The 22,703-nt window shown below is 42.3% G+C and overlaps 1 protein-coding gene across 1 annotated transcript in view; it reads left to right on the top strand.

Moving 5' to 3' along the window:
* LOC148048331 (uncharacterized) overlaps window positions 1–22,703 on the top strand; it is a 433,893-nt gene that overhangs the window by 182,920 nt on the left and 228,270 nt on the right. The window lies entirely within an intron of this gene.

Raw genomic sequence — 22,703 nt, forward strand, 5'->3', positions numbered from 1 at the left:
CCAATTTAATAATTGCCTAGATGGGATTGTAGCTTGCCATGCTAACTGAATATCCTGAGATATTAAATCTGGTACATGTGAAGGGCACAAGGTTGGAAAAGCCTATTTTAGAATTTAACACTGCTTCAGATGCGGTAGCTTACTTCTTTCCCAGCAAATCCTGATGGGCAGCAAAGCAGCGTGTGTGTATTAGGCTTGTCAAGGATTCTCTTTTCCACAGCACTTTATCCCTTTGTCTGAAAGGCTGCCTAGTTTAGCTGAAAGGCAAAGAATCCTAAGAAGGCGCCTCGAATTTGCTCATCCAAAATGAGCATCTGGTTTGCTGACTGAACAAGAACACACACAGCCCAGATAAAGAGGTGGAGGAAATGTTTGCCATGTCTGCAGGGGTGGAGTAACTCATACGCTAGAAGAATAAACTCAATTTCACGAGAATTTGATTGGTTAGAGAAATGGAGTGAAAAGAGCAACATGAATCTTAACAGTGACAAATGCCGGTTCTTCAGTGAGAAAGCAAAATCTTGTGTACCATGTGTGTGTATATATAACTGTGTTTGTGTCTGTGGAGCACTATCTGGTGTTATAATGGTACTTGTGAAAAAAAAATCTCAAAGCAAACGGGATGTTGTCCTCTTCACAACTGCTTACCTATTTCACATTTTTCCTGGAAAGAATGAATTTAAGTCTGAGGGATGCTTCCTGAACATTCCCCTTCTTTTTTTTTTTGGTATTCATTTTTATTTTAAACACATAAGCACATCAACAGAAACAAATACATGACTTAAAAACAACATAGGAACAATAAGTTCCATCGTATATCATACAGCAGTTCCGAATTGGTTTCTTTGCAGTTAGTGTTTTCCCTTCTTTACATTTCTATCTTGCGTTCATAATCTCCTTATTCGTTATCCATTTATTATGTACAATTCTTTATTTGTTTATACTTAGCTACTTATGACCAAGTATTATTTACCTATATTGTGCTTTATATTTTTACTGTCATTTATTCTCTTACATACAGTTATAGGTATACATTCACATAGTTATTCTTTTTCTTTGACATTCTTATATTATTATTATTATTATTATTATTATTATTATTATTATTATTATTATTATTGTACAATTGTATCACAGCGGCCAGTTGTTTCGCCGGATTTGGCATTGGTTACTAGTCGGGCCCTACCCAGGGGCCTAGGACGTCATAACGTATTTTCGTAATATGCGTGCAGATCCAAGCAGTGTGGCTTTTTGCATTTGACTGATGGTGATTTTGTCAATTTTTAACTGTTTTAAATGTAATTCCAGTGCTTTTGGAATAGCACCCAGTGTGCCAATTACCACTGGAATTACCACTGCTGGTTTGTGCCATAGTCGTTGAATTTCAATTTTTAAGTCCTGGTATCTTGCGATTTTTTCATGTTCCTTCTCGGCGACCCTGCTATCACCTGGTATTGCGATGTCTATGATTGTGACCTTATTTTTCTCAACCAGTGTGATGTCTGGTGTATTATGCGCCAGTATTTTGTCGGTTTGTATACGGAAATCCCACAAGATCTTGACCATCTGATTTTCGGTGACTTTTTCAGGCTGATGTTCCCACCAGTTTGTTGCTGTTTTAATATTATAATTTTTGCACAAATTCCAATGGATCATTTGTGCTACTGAATTGTGCCGCAATTTATAATCAGTCTGCGCGATTTTTTTTACAGCAGCTGAGTATGTGATCAACAGTTTCATCAGCTTCTTTGCAAAGTCTGCATTTGGCATCATCAGAGGATTTTTCGATTTTGGCCTTAATGGCATTTGTGCGGATAGCTTGTTCTTGCGCAGCCAGGATTAGTGACTCTGTTTCTTTCTTTAATGTACCTGTTTTTAACCATAACCAAGTTTGTTCACTGTCCACTTTATCTTTTATTTTTTCCAGAAATTGACCATGCAGTGCTTTGTTCTGCCAACTCTCCATTCTTGATTTTATCACATCTTTTCTGTATTCTTGTTTTGTCTGTTGGGCCTTCAGTAGATTTTTGTTCTTTACTTCGATTAATAGATGTTCTTGACTTTCTTTTAAATAATCAGCCAGTGCATGTTTTTCCTCTTCAACTGTTTGCTTCACTTGTAATAATCCTCTGCCACCTGATTTTCGGGGCAGATATAGTCTATCAGTATCACCACGTGGATGTAAACTGTAGTGCATTGTCATTAGTTTCCTGGTTTTTCGGTCCAAAAGGTCCAAATCAGCTTGTGTCCAGTTAACTATGCCAGCTGTGTATCTTATAACTGGTATTGCCCAGGTATTTATGGCCTTGATTGTATTTCCACCATTCAATTTAGATTTCAAAATTTTCCTAACTCTGTTGGTGTACTCTCGCCTGACAATAGTTTTTACTTCTCCATGCTTGATGTTATCCAACTGCAGAATGCCTAAGTATTTGTAGGCTTCATTTTCTTTGCATTTAATTAGTTGGCCATTGGGCATTTCAATTCCCTCAGATGCAGTGATTTTGCCCCTTTTTATGAATACAATGGCGCATTTTCCCATGCCAAACTGCATTGAAATATCGGTGCTGAATACTCGGACTGTATTTGTCAATGATTGGATTTCTATTTCTGACTTTCCATAGAGTTTCAAATCATCCATATATAGTAAATGCGAAATTTTTTCAGCTTTTTTGGCTGTTTGGTAGCCTAATTTCATTTTTTTTAAGATTACTGATAGTGGGATCATTGCGATGATGAAGAGAAGAGGTGAAAGTGAATCACCCTGGAAAATTCCTCGCTTGATATTAACCATTCCGTAGCTCTCATTCCCTACTGCCAACTCAGTTCTCCATTGTTTTATTGCCTTTTCAGTAAAGGATGTAATATTTTTGCTAATGCCAGTTGTTTCTAAGCATTTTATGATCCAACTATGTGGCAGTGAGTCAAATGCCTTTTTGTAATCAATCCAGACCATATTCAAGTTCGTTTTTCTGTTCTTACAATTTTCTAATATCATTTTATCAATTAGAAGCTGATCTTTTGTGCCCCTGCTCCTTCTTTTGTTGCCTTTTTGCTCTACTGGCAAGATGTTGTTTGTTTCCAAATAATCCATCATGTTATCTGCAATAATGCCTGTGAGTAATTTGAAGGTTGTTGGCAAGCATGTTATTGGTCTGTAGTTTTCAGGTGTTGTTCCTTTAGTTGCATCTTTCTGAATCAAGTATGTTTTTCCAGTTGTCAACCATTCATCAATTTGGCCCTTTTGTAAAATTTCATTCAGTTGCCTGGCCAATATTGCATGTGAACTGGTCAGATATTTGAGCCAGAAACCATGTAATTGGTCCTTTCCAGGTGATGTCCAATTCTTTACCTTTTTAACTCGATTTTTGATCATCTCAGTTGTTATTTCTAATACTTGCATTTGTTTGTTGCCAATACTTTTCTCAAAGTCATGTATCCACTTTGCTTCCTTGTTGTAGTCCTTTGCATTTTCCCACAATTCTTTCCAGAATTCAACTGTGGCCTGCTTTTCTGGTTTTTCACTTTTGGTGTCACGATTCACATTAAGACTTTGATAAAAACATCGTTGGTCTGATCGAAATTGCTGATTTTGTTTATATTGGATGATTCGTGCCTCATATCTTTCAATTTTTCTAGCTGTTGCTGTTATCTGCTGTTTTACAATCTCTACAGCTTCATTGATGTTTCTTGTATCCAATCTATATCTTCTGATTAGCCGATCTATGATTTTGTTGTTTTTAAGCCGTTGCTCATGCATGTTCTTTAAGTTACTAGCATCTGCCCTTAATTTTTTGATTTTTTGTTCTAAACGGATTTTCCACTTTGGCTTTGATGCTTTTTCTGTTGTGTGACTAGGTACTTTAATTTTAATGCCTAGTTCATTAGTGACTATTACAGCTGCGCTGTACATTAACTGGTTTGTTTCCAATATGGATCCCGGTTCAATTGTTGAAAACACTGCATTAACCATTTTCATGATAGGGGCCAAAATTTTCTTAGGCACAGTTTTTAGTGATGGTAAACGTTGCCTTTCCTCATTAAGCAGAAAATGCTCCATGATCTTATCCTTCAATTCTTTTTGTTTTTGAGTTAGTTCATCAGTTGGTTCAATGATAACTGGTTCTAGTGGTGGTGATGTTATTTCCTCCCCGAGAGCTTCTTCTGGGAGTTCTACTATAGTGTCTTTAGTTGTGTCTTGAATATCAGTTATTTCCGCTTGTGATATTGTTTTTTGGGTTTTGCAATTTGCCTGAATCTCCTCATGTTCAACTTCACTAAACACTTTATTCCGTATAATAAATCGCCTTTGATCTGCTAGTCGTTGTTCATTAACATTTGAATCTGGATATTGTTGTTTCCATAATTTATACATTCGCTTTAAATATCCTCTTTTTTCTGGCTCTGAGTTGTAGTAACAGGCCATTATGGCACGGTTTTCATCTGCACTATATTTTTGTCGTTTTGTTGGCTGGTCCACTTGTAGCCCACTTGTCGACGGATGTCCAGGGACCCCAACATCCGCCGCGGCCCTTGTTAACCCGCGCGACGACCGATGCGGTATGAAATTCTTATTCGTTTTTTTCACCATATTGTATGGGTTGGCGGGTTTTTTTTTTACGGGACCAGATGCCAACCTGATCCCAACCTTCCTCCTTTCTCATCCAGGCTTGGGACCGGCAACGGCGGAGTTGTTGTTGTTGTTGTTGTTGTTATTATTATTATTATTATTATTATTATTATTATTATTATATTCCATTTAAAAGGTTATAAAGTATAGTTTGGAATGCTTTGTTTACCATCCTTCGCACCTGCTATGACACCACCTTATTTTCTCTTTCTTTTCTTTTCTCCCTCCCTTCCTTTTCTACTTCCTTCCTTCCTCTTCTCCTTCCCCTTCTTCCTTCCCTTACCTCTCCCCTACTCCTACCCTCTTGCTTCTCCTTCTCCTTCTCTCTTCTTGTGTCCTTTGAAACACCATTTCCTATTCAGATCCCGATTGTTGACTAGCCCAATTAATTGCAAGCTTAGCATGAATTACCAGTGTGATTTAGCTACAGATCAAACCAATGCAGAATTCAGACGGCATCAAGCAGCATCGCAGGCAGTAAATATTTTCATTTTATTCTGCTCGTGTACAGTCTGGTTCGGTGCCTTACAGAAGTGACCAGGGGACGAGAAATGAAGGGAAGAAAGATTGAGGGCGCTGGATATGCTAAGCCTTGAGCAGAGAGGACTGAGAGGGGAATAGAAAGCATTCTTTACATAGTTGAAAGCGAAGGATGTCAGAGAGAAGAAAATCAAGACCTGTTCTCTCTTGCTCCAGAAGGCAGGACATGGAATAAGGGATTTCAATTAGAAGACGGCCTGACATTGTGAATAGGTTCGCCATGGAATTAATTACCCGGAGGTGGTGGTGGTCGGCTCACCTTCTTGGGATGTGTTCAAACAAGGACTTGACAGCAATGTGTCTGGGGGTGGGTGGGGAGCTTTAATTTGGAGCTGGGGGAGGGAAAATTGATGGCCTTTCCAAACTATGAGGCTCTGGCTATAAGCTGGCTGCTCTCTCCCATTTTGATGTGATGCCCTGCATTTCTATTTATTTCCAGATTTGTTTTTACACGTATGAAATTGCTACTTTAGATACATGTGCTTAAGATTCTTTAAGCTTAAGGGGAAGTCCATTAAGCAGATACCTTGTTATCTCTATTTTGGGTTTAAGGGGCTGAGAGCCTGCAGCCAGCCTAAGGCTATCCACTGATAAATTTTAATTGAGCCAGCCCCCGCTTTGGAGTTTAATCTCTCTATGTAAATGGGAAGAAATGGTTGCTCTGGGTGGGGGAGAGTGGGGTGATATTTATGCAAAGTCCCATGATAATTAGCTATGAAACTCAGGGATTGGTAGAAGGATCTGGCGTCTCCTGGATTAAAGTGGAGAGGCGGGGCCCAGGAGTCCTGGCGTGAGGGAGCCACGAGCCAAGCAGCTGGGGGCGCGTGTCAGGGCCGGCTCCCTACACACCCCAAAGCAGTTGAGCTGCATTCCAATGGCCTTCCCCACCCAACCACCCCCCGAGGGAAGGAATATCCACCAAAGTGGGCAGGTCTTGATTGGTGCACTGAGATCTGCCTCGCCCAGTGCCTGGCACGCCTCGTCCTGTCTCAGCATTTTGAAGGCAAGGAGGAGGAGAAGGCTAGTCTGAGCTTCTACGTGGGCTTAGTAAAGGGCTGCCAGGGTGCTGCCAATTGAATCTCAGCTGGAGAAACAAGCAGAGGAAAGGCTGACTAGGAAGAAAAACCCGGGACTTGCCCAAATTGGCTTCCTCATTCAAGCTGCTCTGTTTTCCTTCGGTCCCCCTGCAGCTACTTCCAAATCAGCCTTCTCCATCTTGACTTCTAGTTCCATAATCCTCCAATCAGGTTGGGACTAGGCGTGCAAAATCTGGGGAAGTATAGTATAGTATAGCCTTTATTGTCATCGTACAAAATAAATACAACGGAATTGATTAAAGTCAAGGCACTGCAGCTTCCTGCCCATCCCCACTTTGTCAATGGGCCATTAAGAAAGCCAAGCTAGTCCCTTTACATAATAAAGAGTTCTCCATTTCAGCTCCAGGGGGATGGGATCAAGGCATGATAATATTGGCACTTTACCCAACTCACCACATGGCATCTGAGAACTCAACCAAACCTGGATTCAAAACGCAGCCTAGAGAGTTGCCCCTGCATGGGCCCATGGGAGTCTGACAACCAATCAGAATACAAGCTCAAGATCAAAGGCCAGAGAGGGCATAAAACCAGGGACTCAGCATCTCAGTCCTTCCTTCTCTTCTTCTCCACCAACACTGAAGCATGTGATCCCCTTTTCTGTTCAGAGCTCCAGCCACGTGGTCCTGTCTACCAATAAACCATCTTTCCAAGCAGCCTCCATGTCTCCAGTGTCTTTTTCCCCACTTGGAGCTGAACCCAGAAGGACATTTCTTTCATCAGGATAAAGGTTATTTTTGCTTTCTATGTCCAAATGTACGCCTGCCTACACTCACCAGGGTGGTAATATATAAATGTGGTTGTGCAGCTAAATCTCAAAGATTAAAGCATTGTCTCGTATTCCAAATTTCCAGGATAAAACCTAGCACTTAGTTTTGAGAGGTGAGCCTTCTTTGAAGAGATTCAATCCATTTAGGGATGCCCACTTACTGGCAGTGGATTATGGAGATAGCCTTGAGGAACGAATGCAAGAACCGCTTAGTAAAGGTAACTTTGAAGGGCCACTAAATGAATTGTTGTAAGTCGAGGGCTATTTGTGCTCTACAGTGAGGGGGCAGAGGGAAATCGATAGGCTTTTGAGATTTTGTTATAATATTCTACAACAACAGAGTTGTGGTAGTCCTTGCATTGTCTTTTCCCTCACCTGAACCTATCTCAAAGGGCTAAAACTTCCCTTCCCCCCAGTGTGGTTGTCCAGGAACACTAAACAGGGTAGCAGAAGAATATAAGGCACTTTCTTCTCCATTCCTGTCTGTACACCGGAGGAACTGACTGAGTCATTCCAATTTTTAAATCTCTGTGCTATGAATAATTGTCTGCATTATATGAATGTAAGCAGATTTTTCTTTCCTGCCTGATCATCCCCATCCCCAGGGATGGGTTTCAAAATTTTTTGGACCCTACTCTGTGGGTGTGGCCTCCTTTGTGGGAGTGGCTTGCCAGCCATGTGATCTGGTGGGAGTGGCTTGCCGGCCATGTATTCTCTCTCTCTCTCTCTCTCTCTCTCTCCTTCCTTTTGTCTCTCTGTCCCTTTTTTCTTTTTTTCTTTCATCTCTCACTCTTTTTCTTTCTTTCTTTCTTTCTTTCTTTCTTTCTTTCTTTCTTTCTTTCTTTCTTTCTTTCTTTCTTTCTTCCTTCCTTCCTTCCTTCCTTCCTTCCTTCCTTCCTTCCTTCCTTCCTTCCTTCCTTCCTTTCTCTCTCTCTCTCTCTCTCTCTCTCTCTCTCTCTCTCTCTGTGTCAGTCTGTGTGTGTGTGTGTATGTGTGTGGCAGTGCTGGGTTTCAAAATTTTTTGGACCCTACTCTGTGGGTGTGGCCTCCTTTGTGGGAGTGGCTTGGCAGCCATGTGACCTGGTCGGAGTGGCTTGCCGGCCATGTGATCTGGTGGGAGTGGCTTGCTGGCCATGTGATCTGGTGGGAGTGGCTTGCTGGCCATGTGTTCTCTCTCTCTCTCTCTCTCTCTCTCTCTCCTTCCTTTTGTCTCTCTGTCCCTTTTTTCTTTTTTTTCTTTCATCTCTCACTCTTTTTCTTTCTTTCTTTCTTTCTTTCTTTCTTTCTTTCTTTCTTTCTTTCTTTCTTTCTTTCTTTCTTCCTTCCTTCCTTCCTTCCTTCCTTCCTTTCTTTCTCTCTCTCTCTCTCTCTCTCTCTCTCTGTGTCAGTCTGTGTGTGTGTGTGTGTGTGTGTATGTGTGTGGCAGTGCTGGGTTTCAAAAATTTTTGGACCCTACTCTGTGGGTGTGGCCTCCTTTGTGGGAGTGGCTTGGCAGCCATGTGACCTGGTCGGAGTGGCTTGGCAGCCATGTGATCTGGTGGGAGTGGCTTGCCGGCCATGTGATCTGGTGGGAGTGGCTTGCTGGCCATGTGTTCTCTCTCTCTCTCTCTCTCTCTCTCTCTCTCTCTCTCTCTCTCTCTCTCTCTCTCTCCTTCCTTTTGTCTCTCTGTCCCTTTTTTCTTTTTTTCTTTCATCTCTCACTCTTTTTCTTTCTTTCTTCTTTCTTTCTTTCTTTCTTTCTTTCTTTCTTTCTTTCTTTCTTTCTTTCTTTCTTTCTTTCTTCCTTTCTCTCTCTCTCTCTCTGTCAGTCTGTGTGTGTGGGGGGCAGTGGTGGGTTTCAAAAAATTTTGGAACCTCTTCTGTAGGTGTGGCCTGCTTTCCGGGTCCACTGGTGGAACCTCTTCTAACCGGTTCGGTAGATTTGACGAACCGGTTCTACCGAATAGGTGCGAACTGGTAGGAACCCACCTCTGCCCACCCCCCTCCTATCTAAAATACTCTGAATCTGTTGGGATTCTAGTTCCCAGGATACCCAGCCAGGATAGCTAATGTTTGAGAATGATGGGATGGGACTAGTAGAGTTTTCTTCAGTGAGAACAATCTCAGCACTGGAAGATTTCTCCTGGGGCAATCCCCTTTGGTTAATTCACTTTTTAAGGGGTTTCCTCTGTCTATCATCTCCCATTTATTGCTCGGCAAAGTTTTCCTTGGCTCTCTGCTTTTCTTTGAACAGCATAAAAATTAAACTTCTTGTAAAATAAAAGAGTAGCAGTACTTCTAGAGCTCAGCATAGCTTTCCTGTTCTTCCTCTGCATTTGATCAAAAGGCAGGTAAAGATAATAACAAGAATGTGTGAGAGCATGTGCCGTTTGAAGTATTTTGTAATAAGGAACAGGTAGTAAAGTGTTCCATGTGTCACAACTCCACAACAGCTTCTTGACTGTGCTATCCTAGGAATGTATTTTCAGGCCTTATTATGTTGGAAAGGAAGATATTGTAATGAGAGCTCAGGAAGTATTTCTACAAAGGGTAGGGCTGTTTGGCAGGAAGAAGAAGGTAGCCTGACAAACAGCATTACCACATTGATTAAGTAGTGGGGACGCGATGGCTCAGTGGCTAAAACACGGAGCATGTCAATCAGAAAGGTCGGCAGTCCGGTGGTCCGAATCCCTAGCGCCGCGTAATGGAGTGAGCTCCTGTTACTTGTCCCAGCTTCTGCCAACCTAGCAGTTCGAAAGCATGTAAAAATGCAAGTAGAAAAACAGGGACCGCCTTTGGTGGGAAGGTAACAGTGTTCCATGCGCCTTCGGCATTTAGTCATGCCAGCCACATGACCACGGAGAATGTCTTCGGACAGCACTGGCTCTTCGGCTTTGAAATGGAGATGTGCGCTTCTCCCTAGAGTCGGGAACAACTAGTACATATGTCCGATGGGAACCTTTACCTTAATGGTTATGTATATGCAATTAGAAGCAGAGTTTTATATTCAGCATTTTAGCCAAAATGGATCTGAGATGGAAAGAAAGAGAATCTTTGATTTCCCATTGTAGTCAAGGTCACATACTTCAGCATTTCAGAACAGGGTGTGGCATGATTCCATCTCAGAATCGGAAAGCAGAATATCGGTTCAAATTCTTGAGTCTAAAATGGTTTCAAGATGATTTCTCACCTCTGCATATAAGGTACCTGAGTGACACAGATATGAATGAGAAACGAGAGTCGATTTAGATATAACACTAGTGGTTGTTTGGCTGCTTAGGCTTCAGAATAACAGAGCAATAGAACAACAGACTTGGAAGGGACCTTGGAAGACTTCTAATCCAACCACTTCAGTGGTGGGATTCAGCCAGTTTGCACCTATTCGGGAGAACCGGTTGGTAACTTTCTAAGTAGTTCAGAGAACTGATTGTTGGAAGAAATCTCCTTTTGTTTTTCCCCCACTTTACAGGGCTATTCCTGTAAGGAAGGCAGGAAGGAAACATTCTGGTGTTGTCTCTAGCCTAATCTTTATTGACCTGCTTACAGAAACTGCCTCTCCAGTTAACCCTTATTCCATTCTAACAGCTAAGGCCAAGCGCCCATCGACCCGAGTGACCTTGAGTTGGCCACGCCCACCCAGTCACATGACCACCAAGCCACACCTACCCAGATGGTCATTAGGGCAGAGAACCAGTTGTTAAATTATTTGAATCCCACCACTGAACCACTTGTTCAGGCAGGAAATCCTATACCATTTCAGACAAATGGTTGTCCAATGTCTTCTTAAAAACTTACAGTGTTGGAGCACTCAACTTCGGGAAGCAAGTCGTTCCACTGATAAATTGTTGCAACAGTCAAGTGTCAGTGTTTCAAGTAATGCACCCATTGAAAGCAGAACTCCGAGGCAGGTGGATTCCTCAAAGAACAGTTTATTGGATACACCATATTGGCACAACTAGTGAAAACCAACTCTGGAAGCTCCTGTGGTTTTTTACCAGTGGTGGGTTTCAAAAATTTTTCGAACCTACTCTGTGGGTGTGGCCTCCTTTGTGGGAGTGGCTTGCTGGCCATGTGACCTGGTGGGAGTGGCTTGCCAGCCATGTGTTTTCTTTCTCTCTCTCTCTCTCTCTCTTTCCTTCCTTTTGTCTCTCTGTCCCTTTTTTCTTTTTTTCTTTCATCTCTCTCACTCTTTTTCTTTCTTTCTTCTTTCTTTCTTTATTTCTTTCTTCCTTTCTTTCTCTCTCTCTCTCTCTCTCTCTCTCTGTGTCAGTCTGTCTGTCTGTCTGTCTGTCTGTGTGTGTGTGTGTGTGTGTGTGTGTCAGTCGTGGGTTTCAAATTTTTTTGGAACTTACTCTGTGGGTGTGGCCTCCTTTGTGGGAGTGGCTTGCCAGTCATGTGACCTGGTGGGAGTGGCTTGCCGGCCATGTGTTTTCTTTCTCTCTCTCTCTTTCCTTCCTTTTGTCTCTCTGTCCCTTTTTTCTTTTTTTCTTTCATCTCTCTCTCACTCTTTTTCTTTCTTTTTTCTTTTTTTATTTATTTATTTCTTCCTTTCTTTCTCTTTCTCTCTCTCTCTGTGTCAGTCTGTTTGTCTCTTTGTGTGTGTGTGTGTGTGTGTGTGTGTGTGTGTGTGTGTGTGTGTGAGTAGTGGGTTTCAAAAATTTTTGGAAGCTCTTCTGTAGGTGTGGCCTGCTTTCCGGGTCCACTGGTGGAATCTCTTCTAACCAGTTCGGTAGATTTGACGAACCGGTTCTACCGAATAGATGCAAACTGGTAGGAACCTACCTCTGTTTTTCACCTAATTAAAAAAATGAAAGTTCCCCATTTCCCCCTCCCCATGAATCAGTCACATTGTCCAATAAAAGTGTCAGCTGGTTACACGGTTATTCTTCTCCTCCTCTTCCCTGCCACCTGTTGAAATATCCTTGGTTCCCACAGGTCAACCCCGGCTAACTATTTTCTCCCCCTCCTTCTCTTGTGGCAACCTTGAAGCTCTAGAGATGGCCTCAGCCAGGTTCGCTTCAGGGTTGAAAGTCAGGAAATTTCTCCTTAGTTCTAGGCTGCTTCTCTCCTTGATGAGTTTCCACGCATTGCTTCTTGTCCTGCCCTCAGATACTTTGGAGAATAGCTTGACTCCCTCTTCTTTGTGGCAGCCCCTCAAATATTGGAACAATGCTATCATGTCACCCCTAGTTCTTCTTTTCATTAAACTAGATTCCAATATAGAATAGAATAGAATAGAATTTTTTATTGGCCAAATGTGATTGGACACATAAGGAATTTGTCTTTGGTGCAGACGCTTTCAGTATACATAAAAAAACAAGATACATTCATCAAGAATCATAAGGTACAACACTTAATGATAGTCAAAAGTACAAATAAGCAATCAGGAAACAATATCAATATAAATTGTAAGGATGCAAGCAACAAAGTTACAGTCCTGCAGTCATAAGTGGGAGGAGATGGATGATAGGAATGATGAAAAGACTAATAGCAATTAGTAATTATTACTAATAGTAATAATAATGTTGCCTTAGTGAATAGTTTGACAGTGTTGAGGGAATTATTTGTTTAACAGAGTGATGGCATTCAGGAAAAAAAACTGTGATGGCATTCAGGAAAAAAAAAAACCTGTCCTTGTGTCTAGTTGTCCTGATGAGCAGCGTCCTATGGCGTCGTTTTGAGGGTAGGAGCTGAAACAATTTATGTCCAGGATGTGAGGGGGTCTGTAAATATTTTCACGGCTCTCTTTTGGACTTGTGCAGTGTACAGGTCCTCAATGGAAGGCAGGTGTACTACATTTTGCAATTCCTCTTTCATGAATATAGTCCATATTTAGCGTGACCCGACAAAAGGGCGAACGTCAAAACCGTGCCCGACTAAACCGCGTCGCTGATGTCATCAACGCGCCGACAACAGCCAGCGCGGAGAAAGAAGGGCGCTTTACAATAGCGCGTCGAAAGAAAGCCGATTTAACTTAAGGTAAGGGTTAGGTTAAGGGTTAGGTTTAGGTTTAGGGTTAGGGTTAAGTTTTAGGGTTAGGTTTAGGGTTAGGTTTAGGGTTAGGTTAAGGGTTAGGTTTAGGGTTAGGTTAAGGGTTAGGGGTTAAGTTTAGGTTTAGGGTTACTTTTACAGTGCGCTTCTGTCTCCACGCTGTTGTCGCCCTGTTGACGTCAGCGATGCAGTTTAGTCGGGCGCGGTTTTGTCGTTCGCCCTTTTGTCGGTGAACCCATATTTAGTTGTTGCATTAGGTTTCGTCTTTCCTGGAAGATCTTAAAGATGCTCATCCCCATTTTATTCTCACAACAACCTTGTGAGATAGGTTGGGGGATAATGTCTGGTCCATCATCATTCAGTGGGCATCATGGGCGAGGAGGCAAAGGAATGCCAGGTCTAGCATTCTAATCCATCCTCCACCACAGAGCCTCTCCATTCCCCCTTTAAAGAAATTTGTATTGTCTCCTCCTCCATCTGAAGTGTTCCTCTGTCAAGTGGAAAATTCCCCCTCCTTACATTCATCTACAAGTGCTGCCTGGAGGCAGCTGCATTTTTGCTCACCAGCTGGTGCCTCTGAAACACCTGGTGAGGCCTCCATCCGTCTGGGCCAAGAGTTCATGCCGGGCTTGTCAGAACCTGTTGAAAGTGTCTTCCAGGGGTCTGTGTTTAGGCCTGCTTAGCTTTAGCCAGGTGGAGTTACAGGTGGAAGCTACAAAAGAACTGCCGAAGGACTGTGTGAAGTGATAAGAGGACTTAGTACGTCACAAGATCTGTTTTCCTTTGGGCATATTATGATGGTTTTTTCCCTGCCACCCAAGATCATATCTCTCTGGCAAATGGTCTTTGCTTGGGGGGGGCGGGGGGCTGTGCCAGGCTTTGCATAATGTGATGGCAGCTCAATCCAAAACAGGGTGGGGCTTGTGGGCTGAAGAGTGGAAATGCATGTCTTAAGGCCCCATATGGATCTTGACCCTCTATCCAATATTTTATAAAAATGCCCCCAACTGAAAATGTGAGGCCCACTCAGTGGTAGGTTCCAAACAGTGGTGGGTTCCGGATCCTGTTCCAACCGGTACAGTTGGAACGGGCCCGGTGGTGTCCAAATGGATGCACGCAGCATGCACATGCATCGTACTGCCTCTGTGAGCCTCCGCAACGCTCCAGCTGCTCAGCGGAGTGTCACGCAGGCACTGTACGCGCCATGCGCGTGCACGGAAGCCTTAAAAGACAGGTAAGAAGCTCAGATGGGTGGGTGGAGCACGCCTCTGGAACACCATATCGGAATAGTATTCGGTGCTCCGGGCAGGCTCTGGTACACCCGTACCGGGGTGTACTGCCTGTAACCCACCACTGGTTCCAAAGTTTTTTGCTACCAGTTCAGTGGACGTGGCTGCGGAGGAATAGGACTGAGTGGGCATGGCCAACTTGATGTCACTCATGCCCACATCCACTCACATGCCCCCTCACTTCGCTACGCCCACAGGAAAAGGTAGGAATTTTTAAAGAATTTCTCCCTATCTACCCCCGCCCTCCGTTTCCCCTCTTCCTCCCACACTACCCCCTCTTTGGTTGCTTACCTTCTGTGGCGGCTGGTCCAGAGTCCAGAAGGCAAGCTGACTGGAGATTTTGCAGCCCACAGCCTGCTGGAAAGTGGCTGGCTGGCAAAGAATAGCAATAGCAATAGCAGTTAGACTTATATACCGCTTCATAGGGCTTTCAGCCCTCTCTAAGCGGTTTACAGAGTCAGCATATCGCCCCCACAGTCTGGGTCCTCATTTCACCCACCTCAGAAGGATGGAAGGCTGAGTCAACCCTGAGCCGGTGAGATTTGAACCGCTGAACTGCTGAACTAGCAGTCAGCTGAAGTGGCCTGCAGTACTTGCACTCTACCCCTGAGCCACCTCGGCTCTTTCTGACCCGGTAGCCCTGGAAGCCTTCCAGCCGTCACCTTTTTGAGAGCCACTTTGCAAAGCAGCTCGCAAAGCGGCTCTCAAAGAGGCGGCGGCTTGCTGCAGGCTGCTGAAAAGTCCTCCGGTCGGCAAAAACGTTACTGCCATCGCCACCATGTTCTTTGCACATGCGCATCCCATTGCCTTGCATGTGCATGTGCGCAAAACATGACGGCGATGGCACCAGCTTTTTCGCCAACCAGAGGACTTTTCAGCAGTCTATGGCCAGCCTCCTCCTCTTTGAGAGTCGGTATGCAAAGCGTCGGGCAAGTGAGTAGCGACCGGGCAGGCAGGATGAGAAACTGGTGACAGGGGGACCGGTTTGGGGACGTGGCCAGCCAGCCATCGCTACCGGTTTGCCGAACGGGGCAAAATTTCTGCTACCGGTTCGGGCAAACCGGTAAGAACCGTCTGAATACCACCTCTGGGCCCACCCTTTCTGAAGAAATTCTGGGGAATGAAACACCCTCCCCCTCTGATTTTTGCATTCCTGACTTGGTAGCCCTATTAATATTCTCTTTGGAGATGTAAACATTTAAAAAAAATTAAAACACTGCTTAAAAATAATATGTGAACCCAGTCAGATAATTCAATGAGTTTTACTTCCAAGTGTGCATAAAACTGCATGTTTAAAGCCTGCTTAAAATGGAATTTTAGAAGCAATTAGTGGGGGAAAAAACTTTCTGGAATTCTGCAGAACTGGCTTTAGGGTATAAGTGATGTCCTTTAAAAAAAAAACTGGGAAAACAAAATGAATGGTTTGCTAATATACCCTGACGAGGAGCCAACTGAACAATATTGATAGGTACATAATTATTGATATACATGTCTACGTAATTCTTTGCCTTAAACTGAGTGCATCTAGCAGTTAGAGCAATATCAAATTACTTATTGCATACAAACATCCTTCTGCAACATGTAATGCAGGGCAAACCTGTTATATTCATTCATGAATTCATTTTCCTGGGTGTGTGGAATAAAACCTCCCCCTAAGGGCCAAGTTTGCACAGCATGTTGAATTTCAAACAGCCTACCCATGAAAAGCATGAGCCAACATGCTGGCTGATCTGGTTAGCCTGGATGAAAAATGTGATGAGTCACATCAATGCCCATACAAACCCTTTCTCTGAATGATTATTTCTGGATCTTGGATGAGTTGGTACTACATGTCAGGAAGGGGGCTGGAACTACTAGAGCAGTGTTTCTCAACCTTGGCAACTTGAAGACGTCTGGACTTCAACTCCCAGAATTCCCCAGCCAGCATTCGCTGGCTGGGGAATTCTGGGAGTTGAAGTCCAGACGTCTTCAAGTTGCCAAGGTTGAGAAACACTGTACTAGAGGGAACATGTAGGGCAGGGTGGAGCACATTTGGCCTGAGGAGTGGAGGGTGTTTGGATCCAACCTGCAGCCTTAATCCTACCAAGCACCCACATTTTGATACTGTGTGTCCTCTCCACTTGTTGTCCCCCCACCCAATGTCTTCCATGCAACACTCATGAGTCTTTAATTACACAATGACAAGGGATTTAATAAGAGAAAATCCCCCATTATACATCTGGGCTGAGAAGAGCTGCTTGATTAGTTTCCAGGAAAACTTAGGGACCATTCAAGACCATTTGGAAGAAAAGGTATATTTTGGAATACCTTTGTTTGACCTTTTGAAGACGAGAGGGTCATATCTGATAGATGGCACACTCAAAGGCAGGTTCCCCAATATGGTGCCCTCTAGATGTGAAGTTGGGGGAAAATCGAGTCAGGAAAAGCTGCCTTTCAATATTTCATGTGGTTTCCCCAACGATTCTCCCAGCGGTCAAATATGGAGTTCCCAGAATTCCTGGAAACAGAAGCCCTGATACGTACATCTGGAGAGGATTGTTTTGGTAAAGGGCTGATGAAAATAAAAAGATTTTGCCCTGTCCTTTGTTCAATTAGATGAAATTAGGACATCAGCGACATCTAGTGTCATCCATAAACAAGATTCAGCTTCTATTTATGATTAGATTGTTGATGGAAAATGTGCTTGCCATCTTTTCTCATCTATCCCTTGGGTCACAGAAGTAACCGGGAGCTTTTATCTAGCGCCAGTGCTTTTTTCTTGTTTCCCTTCATCTGCCCCTTTCTCTCTCATGCCTTGAAAAGGAAAGGAGGCTTAGGGAATGGGATTTCCAGTTTCTTTCAGAATGGTTGCCATGGCGATGTCTGAACAGACAATACTCCCTCCATCTCCATTCCGCGCACTCACCCACCCGCCCACTGCAGTCTCAGCAGCCTGTATGTTTGTTAAGGCGCCCGTCCTCTGACGCCATACGGATTAGAAAATATGAGCGGTCCCACAAAGAGAAGCAGAGCACCTTGTGTGAATCTCCATTTTCTGCAGTGGCGAGCAATTTGTATATCTGTACGGATTTTTTTTTTTAAATTCAGGTGTATACATAGAGGTGCACCATCATGCATTCAAAGGCATGGCTGGATGACAAATGATGCTCAGCAATTCAGATTTATTTAACTGAGACCACATTTCCATTTGAAATGCCCAATGCAGCTAGGAATAAAATGAAATCAAACGCATAATACAAAACTAAAGCAGATCGTGGTATGGACCCATTTCTCCCATTCCCTTGACCAATTCTGCTAATTGTTGCACCCCTGTCTCCTTGCAGCTTAATAAACATGTTTCATACCAGATGTTTTGCATGATCTGCCTTAACTGTCATAAAGTCACACAGGCACCTCCGCACACCACATCACGGACAATGCTGTGTAGAAATATGAAAAAAAAATTAGACATACCTATAGGAACTCCCTGCTCTTCATGTCCCCTCCCTCTTAAAGCAATCCAATCAGTTCAATAACAGTTCAGTAATCAGTTCTCTAACAGCACGATGAGGTGTAATTTAAAATACAGCCAGGGCTGGCAGACATGCAACCAGCTGTGGGTGTTATTAACACCTAAAGAACTCCTGGCAGGTCTGGAATTGAGACATGCAATTACCACTTAGTATGGAGGGAGGAGACAAAGCAAGAACAGGAGACTATTCCCACAGGGCCTGTGGGCGAGGCAATTGAATTTACTGTCAACATTCACTTTTTTAAAACACAAAACCACAGCGGGTTCAGATTCTTCTGGGCTTCAGCTTTCCAAACCCTGAGCTTTTTGAAAAGATCCTATCAGATTCCCTGCCATGAATGTAACACTGAATTATTGTTTTTAATAAGGGGCTCCACCTCCCAACAATGATCCCTAAAGTCATTTTGTAAGCCATCCAAAAAAAGAATAATGATTGGAGACTCTTTTTTTCCAGTATCCGGTGAAAGCAGAATGAGCTGTTCCCAGGCTGTAACCTGGGGATAGAAGTTGGTGTGGATCAGTGGGTTTCAAAAAATATTGGAACCTACTCTGTGGGTGTGGCCTCCTTTGTGGGAGTGGCTTGCTGCCCATGTGACCGGATATGAAATTATGAATTAGTACTTAGGTCGGTCCAAGTAGCTATTCAGAAACTCTGGCACTGAAGCATGCAAGTCTTAAAACTGTCAAGTTACAAGATCCTTACAAGACCCATCCTTGGTGGGTTTCAACAAATTTTGGAACCTCTTCTGTAGGTGTGGCCTGCTTTCTGTGTCCACTGGTGGAACCTCTTCTAACCGGTTCAGTAGATTTGATGAACCGGTTCTACCGAATAGGTGCGAACTGGTAGGAACCCACCTCTGGTGTGGATGCATCTTTAGTTTGGGGAATATGGAGCTACATCTTCATAACCTCCAAGCAGCTTATAGCCTGCTCAACAAGGAACAAGCAAGTTGCAAAGAGCAATTCTTCTGACTTAACACAGGAGCCTCAAGGCAAATATGGAAATGAGATTAAAATTGTTTTGACTAGAATAATGTGTAGGTATTTTTCGTGTTATCTGGCCCACATCATCACCATCATTTTTCTTATAGCAAATGTTTTTGAAGATGACATATAGACTGTGTAGCTTTATAGACTCTGATATTATCTATTACTACATAACCTAAATGAATTCAAATGGGGTCAGAACAATCAATGCTCCCATTTTCTCTCACACTTCATGTATTAGAAAAAGTAGAAACCAGAAAGATGCAGAAATGGGAATCTTATTAATTAATCAAACTTATATCTCACAAAAGTGACTATGGGCAGTGTACAACAATCCAATAAAACAGTAAAAAGCAATCATTACCTAAAAACATGATATAATTAATAATTATAAAAAAGCATTAAGAACTATAATATCAGAACAAAAATAGGAAAAGAGAAAAATAGATGAAGGGATGTTGATGATAATAGACCTGTCAGGCCTGCAATTATATTCCTTTTAGAATTTTGGCCTGCCACACTTTCTCTTATTTCATTATGCTGTTTCATTAGTATAGTCGATGGGAGGGGGGAATAGAAGGAGTAGGATTGTGGAATGTATTGTTTTTCATTCTTTACTAGAAGCCAAGGCCATCCTTTGTCTCCGCACCAGTACACCTGACCGGAAGAAGTTGGGTGTGGATGCCAGCGTGGAAGAAGAAGATTGGACCATGTGATGGATTGTGGGTGTGGGGACAAGATCATGAACTTTTAACTGGGTGGAATTCTGATGTCATTTCCAGTATTGGAATTCCACAGCACGATGCCAACATGCCTGTCTTATTAAATTGGAATTTTAAGGATAGTTTTGCCTTTGACTCTGATTTAATTCTGCATGGTATTTGGAACGCTGACAAGACCCATATCACAGGTCATCTGTTCTCTAGGGTCTCCGGGCCTGCTGGCATAACCAGGTTTGAGGGATTTTTGAAAGCTCAGGAGTGATGAGGCTGACCTCTTCTCTGGGGAGAGAAATTCCACAATGTGGACTCAATATTAGGCAAGGCCCATTGCCCAAGGCCTACTAAATATAGTTTCCTAAACAATGGAACCCATAACATGCCCATTCTGTTGGAAGTGCTGGAATGGGCAAGGTGGGAAGAGGTGGCCCTTCAAACAAACTGATACTATGCAGTGGTGAGATTTTTTTTACAACTGATTCTGTGGGTGTGGCTTTGTGGGTGTGGCTTTGTGGGCATGGCAGGGGAAGGTTACTGCAAAATCCCCATTCCCTCCCCATCCCACTAACCTGCTTTCCAGCTCCATTCTCACGTACAGGGCAACAAAAGAAGATCAGCTGGGAGGCAGTGGGGGCAGGGCCAGCCTATTTGCTGGTTCTCTGTACTACTCAAAATTTCCACTAGTGGTTCTCCAGAACTTTTCAGAACTGGCTGAATACCACCTCTGATACTATGCCGTGTAGGGCTTTAAAGGTCAAAACCAGCTTGAAGTGAACCTGATAAAAAAGCTAGTAGCTAATGCATCTTGCATAGCACAAATGTGATGTACATTTTATCAGAAATATACATAACTTCTGACAATGTTTCATTTTGCAGCAGCTGAAGTTTCTGGATACCCTTGAGGAGCAGCCCCATATAGAGTGAATTGCAATAGTTCAACTGGAGGTGACTAAGGCATAACTCTTGGTTTACAAAGAAGCCTAATTATTAGTTTGCTAACCTGTGCTTTTGCAAAGATTAACACTCTGAATTTGCAGAGTATAAACTTCAGTCTAATGCATTCCTTTTGTTCATATATATTCCTTTCACTGTATAAGCATCAATATGGAAATTAATGTACACTAAAAGATTCATAGTTATTAAGTTCAAATGGTTACATAAATGGTAATTTGTTTCTTGATCTGTCTAGCTACCTTATGAGATGGTGTTTGGAAAACTAGAAAGAGCATTTTGGAACAAGGTAGTTAACCAATAACCTCACCAGGCACTGCCAATTTACCATTCCTGTAACGGAGCTGTGGGGGCGCAGTGGTTAGAATGCAGTACTGCAAGCTACTTCTGTGACTGCCGGCTGCCAGCAGTTTGGCAGTTTGAGTCTCACTGGCTCAAGGTTGACGCAGCCTTCCATTCTTCCAAAGTCAGTAAAATGAGGACCCAGATTGTTGGTGGCAATTTGCTTTCTCTGTAAACCGCTTAGAGAGGGCTGTAAAGCACTGTGAAGTAGAATATAAATCAAAGTGCAATTGCTATTGCTATTTCTTGGATTGCTCATCATTGGATGCATTGCTTAAGACTTATGGGAATTAAATCCACAACATTGTGAGGATCACAGATTTCCTACTTCTGAAGCACAGAGGATTAAGAGTTAATCCACAAAGATACTAACATTTTCAGCACCATGGACAGCACTCCAACAATTCTGTATCTTGACCAGCTGCCTCAATTACTGTGCCATTAAAATGTTATAATGCAGCTTAAACTTTATGAACTGAATGAAAACCTATAGCTCTGTGTTTGTGTGTGTGTGTGTGTGTGTGTGTGTGTGTGTTTGAGAGAGAGAGAGAGGGAGGGAGGGAGGGAGGGAGGGACGGGGGAGGGATGGGAGGGAGAGGGAAAGAGGAAGAGAATGTCAGAAATGAGGTGGTTTATTTTATTTGCAGTTTCTGCCTTGGCTTACTACCTCAAATGTTCTGCTTTTTAATGATGTTTCTGCCATGTTCAATCGGCGATAATATTTTTTTTTTACAGATATTGCCTGCTTCAGTTTTAGATCTCTTTACCAGCAATATGAAGACAACCACAATAGATCAATACATTTCTTGAAACTTGGGTAAAATATAAAAATAGGAAAAGTAAGAATAATAAAATGCCCAATCAATTGGAAGATATGAAGTTACCAAAGCAATAAGTCTAATATAACATATGCAGCTAAATTTTGCTTTACAAACATTAAAGCATGCAAATAAATTACTATAGAATTAGATATGCTTTAGCAAAGTATAAATATTATGCCCAGATTGAATTATGTTATGTATTGTGTTATTAACATATTAACATTGATGGTCATATAGTTTTAAATCAGTTTATGCTATATTATTGTAATGCACTTTGGCTGTGCAACTCTTTTATTGTTCCAATATAAAATACATTTGTGATAAGAAACCAGCTTTGAAGAGCTTTTTAATATTTTAGAATATTTGCAATGGACAGACATCTGGCTTCAGGGATCTGGGTTTTTTAAACTGATATATGAAGATTTAATAACTAGAGCCAAGTGATTTAGCAGCAAACTGAATAAAGTATATGACATTTAGCCCATTTGTTTCCAATCCCAAAAATGAGTTCTATCTCTTCAAATAAAAAGTCACATCCAAATTTTCTCTTAGGTTATCTTAACTTCAGCAGTCAGATTTGTCTTTCATTTAAAATAAAATTTAAAGTGTTGCATAGCCAAATGAATGGAACAGAATTACACCTTCTGACCCATTGCAAATCAAAAAAGCTTTCTTCTGCCTATTTCTTAAAGCACAATAAAAATGTTGGAAAGCAGTAGTGAGTTACTTTCTGTTGCTGTTGCCTATGTAATTTAAATCATCTTTTTATGTGAAAAGAAAAACAGTACATCTTGGTTTTCAAAAAAATAAAATCTCCAGTTTATGAAGAAAGAGAAAGCATTTATTTATTCAACTATAAGCAACAACAAAAAAGAAAGCTAAGGCATAGGTTTTAATTTCTGCACCACAGAAATTGTCTTCTGTCTTGTATAGTGGCTCTGTGGCTCAGCTCTCATACTTTCTATTAGTCTATAGCGTAAATGATGAATCCTTATTCCTACTTTGTCCATCATTTCTGCTTTATGCTTTCCATTCTGGAAAATTACTGGTTGCTGCAGCTGCCTAAGGCATGTATCTGCA

This window comes from Thamnophis sirtalis, unplaced genomic scaffold (genome assembly GCF_051295495.1).
Source record: "Thamnophis sirtalis isolate CommonGarterSnake01/CBP01778 unplaced genomic scaffold, rThaSir2_p1.2 scaffold_3, whole genome shotgun sequence".
NCBI lineage: Eukaryota > Metazoa > Chordata > Lepidosauria > Squamata > Natricidae > Thamnophis > Thamnophis sirtalis.